This window comes from Lolium perenne, chromosome 2 (assembly GCF_019359855.2).
Source record: "Lolium perenne isolate Kyuss_39 chromosome 2, Kyuss_2.0, whole genome shotgun sequence".
Classification (NCBI taxonomy): Eukaryota; Viridiplantae; Streptophyta; class Magnoliopsida; order Poales; family Poaceae; genus Lolium; species Lolium perenne.
In genome coordinates, this window is record NC_067245.2 from 3,322,238 (window position 1) to 3,331,975 (window position 9,738).

Genomic DNA, 9,738 nt, shown 5'->3' on the forward strand with positions numbered 1-9,738 from the left:
ATTTCCTGCAATATTACCACCATCTATACCACCTGTGTTTTACTATCTCTTCGCCGAACTAGTGCACCTATATATCTGACAAGTGTATTAGGTGTGTTGGGGACACAAGAGACTTCTTGTATCGTCATTCCAGGGTTGCTTGAGTCTTTGACCTCTTCCTCCCTGAGTTCGATAAACCTTGGGTGATCCACTTAAGGGAAAACTTGCTGCTGTTCTACAAACCTCTGCTCTTGGAGGCCCAACACTGTCTACAGGAAAAGAAGCGTGAGTAGACATCAATCACTTTTCTGGCGCCATTGCCGGGGAGGAAAGGTAAAAGGCACTCATACTCCGGTCCCATGTAACTAAGTTATTTTCTTGTGCCATTGTAAGTGCTCGAAGCTATTTTCTTTAGATCCTGCAATTGCATCTTTTGGTTTCTTGTTTACACTAGTTAGGCATAATGGAAAACAACTGTGAGCATTTTATTCTATTTCCTGAGTTAAGACATGGATGGTTTGATGCGAAAATTTAAAAACCTATGGAATCTTATTTATATGCTAGTAGCAATGATATTAGTATGAACGCTTTGAACACCATTGTTGCTAATGATATGGAAAATTCTAAGCTTGGGGAAGCTGGTTTTGATGAGCATGACATTTTTAGTCCCCCAAGCATTGAGGAGAAAATTTTCTTTGATGATACTTTGCCTCCTATTTATGATGATTATAATGATAGTGGTCTTTTGGTGCCGCCTACTATGGAGAGTAAATTTTATTATGATTATAATATGCCTCCTACACTTGATGAGAATAATAATGATAGCTACTTTGTTGAATTGTATAGCAATTCATCCACGAGACAACATATAAGGAGAAAACCTATTTGTTCATGGATTTCGGTCCTCAGTACTTAGGCAGATATGTGATTTTCTATCAATTATAGTGATTGATTAATTTCTTCTACCTTGATCGGGTGATATTACGAACATATCCGTCAGTTTTTTACCACAATTGTCATGGATCTAGCATATAGGACATACGTGCAATCAGTTACCCATGATTTTGCATGTCAATTCGTTTGGGAAAGTTGTAAGTTACCTGATTCTAGCAGCTCTATTGTCTGGTCACCTCTTATTTAGCTTTCGTGGTGTGCAACCTCATCAGGCGATATGGCGCCGTGAGGAAGAGTACGACGAGAGGGGTAGGTGTGGGGGATCGATTTGTCCTAGGTAACTTTCCATTTGCTGGAGATTATTATTATATTTTTTTATTGTAGAGGGCTTATTTACGACGTGTCGTGGGCTTGGTCCACGTTTTTTTGGTTGCTGATTTACAAATGAGAAGTTACACTGCGAAAGGTGCTCGAGAGGGGCACGTGCCATCAAGACACTTGAACCTGTAGTAGCAGGCAGGGGCGTACATAGAAGGGTGGGATGTTTTATATTTAGTCATTTGAGAAAACATTTATCACACATGAGCAATAAAAAATAGAAATTAGAGATGTGTGCTCACCCTGGGGTATTTTTGTGCGTCCACAAGGTATGTGGGGGGTGAATCTCCCGAAAAGGTTTCTAATAAGTTAAGATGGATTAAATACTGTCATATCTTTAAGTATACACATGCATTCCTTTCTAGTTTTGTGTACCAGTTGATTTTTTTAAAAAAAGTACTATCTGGCTTAAAATACTTGTTGCATATTCAGATAAAATGTAGGCTAACTATTTATTATAAAAAATATACAAATATAGCCGAGATAGTTTTCTAATTTGTGCCTCAGGCAACTGAACAAATCATCAAATACCTCCTATGCTGCTATGCATTGTCCAATGCCAAGGCTAAAGGTCATCTAAAATTAGAAAACGCCTAGGATAAAAATGAGGTTGCATCTCCATCTCCTATTTTCTTGTCCTACCACAGACCTTGCCGTTTGAGGAAAATAGAAACTGGGCAGCGACGCATAGTGCCGCAACCTGTTGCTTCTCTTTCCTAAGCTGTTTTCCCCATTTGAGAAGGCATTGGAGCAGAATACCAACTTCCTGATTATGTCATGGGAGCTCGCACGTCGGATCTGGATAACCCAGATCGCCCATGACCAAAATATTTATCATAGAATCTACGACCATCTATATTGGTCATAGAGACTATGGCCAATCAAAATAAAGGTCGTTGTGAGCCGCCAGTGACTCTCAACTGGCGACCAACAATTTTTGGTCACGACGTGGTCATAAATGACACACAATGACCTTCTCGTGATCAATATGGAGGGTCGTGAGTGAACACATTTCTTGCAGTGGATGTACGGCGAGAGGGGTAGGTGTGGGGGATCGATTTGTCCTAGGCAACTTTCCATTTGCTGGAGATTATTATTATATATTTTTTTATTGTAGAGGGCTTATTTACGACGTGTCGTGGGCTTGGTCCACATTTTTTTGGTTGCTGATTTAGTGAGGAATTGCCAATTGGTCGACTTTTTGCTGGCCATGATTTTGGTTAGTTTGGCGTGGATGCGGGGCGGGAGGTTGGCAAAGTGGCGGGTTTTCAGTGGTTTATTGGTTGACGTGTGGTTTGAAAAAAAGAAGTGGTAGATGGGCCTAGCCCAGTTAGAGGAGCGGGCTAGACTGGAGTAGAATGGTTCTGATCTGGCCCCTCTTGGCTCGGTCTAGCAGCTTGGCCCGGTCCACCAGTAGGAAGTTTCTGGAAGGCGTCCTCTCCCTTATATACACGGTTTAAAATAGAGCAACATATTAACTAAGATCATGAATTGAAAATTGAGTTTAATCATGTAAGAAGTTTGAGTATAAATGATAATGCTTATTTATACTTTGCTCAAGAAAATACTTATTTATACTAAATTTTACTACAACATACTATTAGCTATGGATGTGGATTGATAAAAAGAGTTATAAACAATTGTAAAAGTTGAGTATAAATAATTATATTTATTTTGTCTAGAGACGCTCTCTCGAACCTAATTTTCCCCGGAATAAAATGGAAACTAGAATACGCCGGAAGACACCTAAAGAGGTTGGTGGCCAAACACCGCCGCCACCAGCTGCAGAGCTTGGAGCAAACCCTAGACTCTTGTTTTTTGCTGATGACAACCCCTAAACCTAACCTAAACCTAATCTCAGGTTGCGACGGGAGGGCCGCGGCGGCGGGACGGTTATATGCTCTGCGCGTGTGAAGGCTCTACACCGTGGGATCCCTCCAGCATCCTGTCTGGCCGTCAGATCAAATCCAGCCGCCCTAGTTGGCCTTCTTCATTGATAGAAGGAGAGAAGTGATGCGCTAAACTCTTGTATATTATTGATCTCAATCAGTTACAGATATATAGAGATAGAGAGGCGGTGGAGAGCCTAGCTACACGCACGGACGTGCGACATACATGCGCAGATTGAATGATAGATTCAGTATGAGTAGATTCTAAGCTGTCTTGGTTGCCCGATGTCCTGGAACTATGTTTTGCTTCATTTTAATCCAAGCTATTTAAGCACCTGTCTAGTAACTCTGATTTTCTTTATCCCGATGTTTTTTTTCTTGGCTCCAAAACTTGCAGCTATCTCCTACATAAGTTGTCTCGATGGATCTGGTCGATTAAAAACTCATACTTTTTCCTAATAAGTAGGAGTAGTTAGTAGTATCAAAATCAAAGTTGGAGTTGGAGTATGATAGTGATTTTATTGCCAGATTCTATCTGAGGGGTTTTGAGTTCTAGAATTCCCATGTATGTCTAACTTTGCACCAAAAGAGTAGGCTCTGCTATCTTTTCCTCACATTAAAGAAGATGCTGACTAATGCGATCGTAGAAATTAGCAACAGCATATAATTTCACCTACAAGATTGTATCAACAAATCATCATCTACTACCTAGCTACTACTACTACTAGTGATTTTGCAGTTGAGAACGAAAGTCGTTAGAAAAAAGATACTGTACTTTCCTCCAGGATAAGGTTGATTGTTTGTGTCAATATGTGATGTTGGGAGAATTAGGCGGTAGAGTGAAACCATGTATCGTCACTATTTACAAATATATTTTTAATATTGATGGATATTTTAGGTAAAAATAATAATGCGCCACATAATTTTAGCAAAAGGAAAAGAGAGAAATATATATTCGGTCACAAAATCAACACTTTTTTGCACCCATTCCATTTTCTCTTTGCTACACTAAGACTTCTTATTGAGGACCACGTGAAGATATTTATCTTCAGGGGTATTATCAACTCCCATAAGTATTTTGTAGGGAAATTACTATGAACCTTTATTAAATCCCCGCACATGGATTTTACTGTGAAAACACCGATGCATTTAATTTCCATACAAAGTATCCTGTTCCGCGGATAGGTTCAGCACCATAAGGTGCTGACATAGATGTAGCCACATAGCTCATTTGGTTGGTGTAAGTATTCTTCTAAAACCAACGATTAGAGCAACGTAGGACACAAATAAACGAAAACATATTTGGGAAATGCACTTTGGCTCATAGGAGCATATGCTCCCATTATGTGAATCCACATTTCAAAGTGTCAAAAAATTCTAAACTAAATTTTTACATGTACATCTAGACATTTTATATTGGTACACAAGTTTTCAAAAAAAACTAAAAATAATTGTGGCTCCTGTAAAAAAGACAAGTTTTGATGCTATAACACGACTACGTACAGGATATTTTTTTGTCTTTTTTGTACACGCCATATAAAATGTTGTTTCTCCACGAAAATTTGTGGACTAACATAGAATGTCAAGATGTACACCAACAAATTTATATCAGAATTTTTTAACATTCTTAAAATTGTTTTTTAATTATTTTATATAATGAGAGCATTTGCTCCTATGAGCCAAATTGCCACTGCTACGCTATATTATATAAAGAGGGATATTGATTATCCAAAGGCGTCTCTCCTAGCCAAATGTCTTCCTAATATTTAGTTGTCCTACCATTACCTATTTTGAGGTAAGTAGAAACATCTCACGAGAAAATAAATCTCTGTATTCATCATTGGTGTTGGTGTGTAGAGTGTATGTATGCGGTATGCACGTGTGATTTTACATTGGCTGCAAATCACTCATGCATTACTAGGGAACAATTGGCAATAATGCTACATCTACGTAAAATTCTTACGGGAAAGGCTTACGGGATGACCTGGAGTCCGACCGGGAGGGTACGATCGCTCCGGTGATGACATGAAAATAGATGGAAGTGGGCAGAGAAAATAACTGCCCAGCGATTTACGGAAACAGAGCAGATTTCGGGGCCTGAGGTTCATTGCTGTTATGCTTTTCATCTTTCCAAATCAAAGAGAACGCCGGCTTCTTTCTAGATCGATTAACCAGGACGCCCCCTTCTATTCTTCTTACTTGTTCAGGACAGATCGACCAAGACCTGCTTCATATGCTCTTGTTTGTTTTCTGAACAATCTTTGTACATCAACGCACAGATTGATCAGATTAGCAGGTAAACCTATCTGTCTATCTTCTTGCGATCATATTTACCATGTGAACCTAGCATATTTTTGCGTTCTGGCGATGGACTGTTCATCGTATTACTGAAATCTGGTTGCACAACATCTCCTTATGTTTCTGAATTCTGATTGCACGTAACATCTTACTGTGTTTCTGAATTCTACACAGTACGGTTCAGTAAGCTTCATGCTGAAATTGATATGATTCCATGTCTTCATATGGAGAAGGAATCACTTGACTACGGCATTGATACTGGCAACATAACGCCAACATAAACGCTACAATACCATATGAAGTAATGCAGGTATGTTTCTTTGACATCTCCATGTTTGTAATATAGTTTTTAGATAACAGGCATTACATGCCCAGCCTTAAATTAATAAGACCACAACAGTCAGGTTCACAGTTATTACAACACATCAAATCACACCGATCCGTACCAGATGAAAAGAGGATTACATGCAAGATCGGGAGACTAAACAGGAAGAGTTTCAGCTAGAGCATAAACTAGGACGATGAAAGTAGCGCTTCACACATGAGCCGCCGCTGGATTGTAAGTTTTGAGGAAGAGGGTCTTCATGAGGGAGATCAAGCTGTCCACCAGCTCGACGTCTTTACTTCTTGCAAGAGGTCGCTGGTGCTGGTGTAATTTGGCTAATTACCTTATATAATGGGCCAAATTAATTAAGTAATTGATGAAGCTAATCAGTTGATATATTGTAAGTATTGCAACAGGTATTTTGCTGATGGACTGCATATAGCAAGGACAAGTCCTGGGCAGATTCAGAGTTACACTAAGCTACAACGATGCTACCTAGGACAAGTCCTAGCAAGGGTCGGAAGTCAAGCTGAAGCTTTCGGTTTGTAGAGTCTCTCGCGTCAGGGAATTATGCAAGCGAAATTCACATGGAGCTGAATTTTGGTGCAACGATTGTACATCATCTGCATTACCTGAGGGGATTAGCATTATTGTGGCCGCAATATTTTATTATTTCCTTCTAGGCCAAAAGTATTTGTACGTGACCGAGTTTGATTTTGTTACGAACTTGGTAACAAATAGATTAGGCAGATCCGTATTGTACGTGGAATTGAATCGAGCCAGAGATATGCCGTTTCAGTTTTGGAGTTCTGTAATCGCACGCAAAGTCCAGCGCCCTATATAAATAGGGGAACGGCCGATTGAAAGAAAAGACAATCGATCTATCATACGATTTACCTTTTTATTACTTTTATACGTTATTCTCTTTTATCTTTTTCCCTGCCATGCTCTAGCAGCCCTAGGGTTTGGATTATCTTTGCCGTTTTGCGCTGAAAAGCGGCCGTGTTTCCTCTCCGAAATTGAGGGATCTTTGTTGATTTGCTCGGAAATCATCCGTTCATCGTCACGAAAGTACGACGGTTATCCTGGTGTTGCGCGGCAGTTTTGCGTGTCAACACAATTGGCGACTCCGCTGGGGACGAAGCATCGAGCGGTCTTTAGCCCGTTCTTGCTACGTAGAGAGCGTCATCAAGAGGCTGCAATCTACACGGTAACATGAATTGTCAATCTTTTTATGTAGATGCAAATAACTCTTATATTGATGTTGCTAGATCCTATGATATGCCTACTGTATCGGCTAGTCCTAGTTCTTACTATGTGCAAACGCCGATTCAAAACAATCTACATGCTTCTGAGTTTTATAATTACAGCAACTTGCAAAATGTATACTCGAATTCTCATGCATCGGCAACCCCAGAAGTTCATATGCCGATGAACAACGTGATGAATTCAGTTAATCAATATGAAACACCCAATATTATAAATTTTAATAGCATGCAAAATTGTGTTTCACCCTTTTATTCATCGGCAAATAATTATCAATATGTTGGTTCAGCTTCGCATTTGCCGATGGACAAAGAAATTGACCATGTTAATGCTAGCTATTTGGGTAATTACTTTCAGCCATCATATGTTGCAAGTTATGTTACTAACTTTGCAGCACCGTATGTTACTAGAGATATTGATAGTTCGGCTACGCACCTTCACAATGATTACAGAAGAATAAGTGAAAGTTCAGCAGGAGCTCATGTGCCTTCGTCTAATACTGTAGCACGTGATACAACCCCTGCACAATTCCAGATTTTCGGTGCCACCCAAGACTCATTGCCGAAAAATTCTGAGAGATATGAGGGGCGAACAACAGAAGAGTGGAATGATATATATCTAAAATCTTGTGAAGATCTTGCAAAAAAGCTTGTTGAAGTCAGAGCTATGCAAGCCAACCCACATAAAAAGGTTGACTCGGTTAGTACGACAAATTTGGTTAAGGACGGGTTGGACAATACATGTGCCGAGTCAAATCAACACAGCATGATCGACACATCTGTCAGGACCGACTTAGTTGAAATTGATCTGGGTAAAGCTAAGTCGGATACACACGCCAAGTTTCTCAAACCGGTAGATACAAGCTTCGTTGAGCAAGAACATGGTAAAAGTGAAATCAACCTAGACAACATCGTCACCTTCACGCTTGACGATCTATGTGAAGAAGATCGGCAAGCACTTGAACGGGAGCTTGAACAATTGAAGGCTGAGAAATTGAAGCGGTATGTCAAGACAAGGAACGGGGTCGTCAAGAAGGTAGCTGCTCCGACTCCTTCCGATGCGTTCGTCGCCGAGATGCCTAGTTATCAACCAATAACATGCAATACATCACCGGTGCAACATGTTGATAGCGGGGTTCAGTGCAAGCCGGTACTAGATGCATATTTAGATCTGTCCCCGCAGCAAACGTTGGATGCTCAAAATTCTTTGTCGGAGGTGCAATCGTTCATTGATGAGGGACGATTGATATTTACAGAAAATTCTAAGATGAAGCTCGATACTGATCCGTTTCCTATAAATGCGATTGACTTCGAGAACAAGAAAATTCTCATTCGGTCGGATCAGGCCGAATCTACCAAAGGAAAAAATGTTATCATTGATGATAATGCTGCGCCGAGGATGATCAAAGCAAAGAATCCAAAAGTAGGAGTGCAGAAAGTCGATGAAAGAAAAAGAAAACCAGCTCCAAAACCAAAACCGGTGGTTAAACAATTGTTGGACAAGTATACTGCACACAAGGCCAACAACGTGTTTAGTCGGCTTGGAAGTAGTAAGCTCTCTAGGTCTGCTTCTCAACATGGAGGTCATGTGCATTGGCAAGGAAACTTATATGACCAGCCGCCGTATTTTCCAATGGAGCCGACATATTGGGGATACCAGCCTCCTATGTATCTACAATATCCTCCATGGAGCTTTAGTCACTGGGCGCCATATCCTACAAGGCGAAATGGTGATTTTCGGCTGAAGTATATTTCACGGAGGTCTATATTCAGACCACACCTTCAGGACAAAAGAGATCAGTTTAATCAAGCAGTCAGATTATGTGATGCTACTGTGATTCGTAGCAGTGATGAGAAACCAGTCTCACGAAATTCAAATCTGCGCGGGAGACGCTATGCAAATGTCAAAAATTATATGGGTGAACGCAAGCGTGTGTGGGTAAAGCGTGTTGAGCTTAAGTCTATAAAATATTCAGATGATTTAGATGTTGTTCATGATCTGAAACTTGGGGATCACGAGTCAACTAGAGCTGTTATTTCTAATCCAAAAACAAGTGACATTGACGGAATTGCTTGTGGTTCAGTTCTGGGAAACGCTGCTGGTATGGAAGGGAAACATGCAAATAATCCAATCGTTGCATCCTCCATTACGGGTACAGGTGAGAAGTCTAAATCGGCTGGTGTGCAAACCGATTTAGTCATGCAAGGCTGCAGTTCAGGGACATATGAGAATATATCTTCAATGACCAATGTTGTACAACAACAGCGAAAGCCCGAGCTGGTTCGAAAAAGGCCCGATCTGGATCCTAGTTTGCAGAACAGTGGAGATAAAGCACGTATTTTGCCTTCCAGTACTAGTAAAAAAGCTGATTCAGTTACAACATGTAAAAATGCAATCATGAGAAACAGGAGCTTCAGGCCATCCACGAGTTTGTGGGGTCTGGGTCTCAAATCTACTACACAACGTGGGTATTCAACTAGTAGAGGCAGCCAGAAAGTTAGAGGTAATGACATATCTGATCAGCGGATGGTTATTTCGGCCAAGGACAAAATATTTATCCCAAAAACTACAGATCATCAGTATAGGCCGAGATACTCGGGGGGCAATATGATTAAGTCAGTTGCACCGGGTACTAAGCCAGGTTCTCAATGGTGCCTGATGGGACTCACACATACTCAAAAGAGACGGGTACAACGACTTCGGGCATTG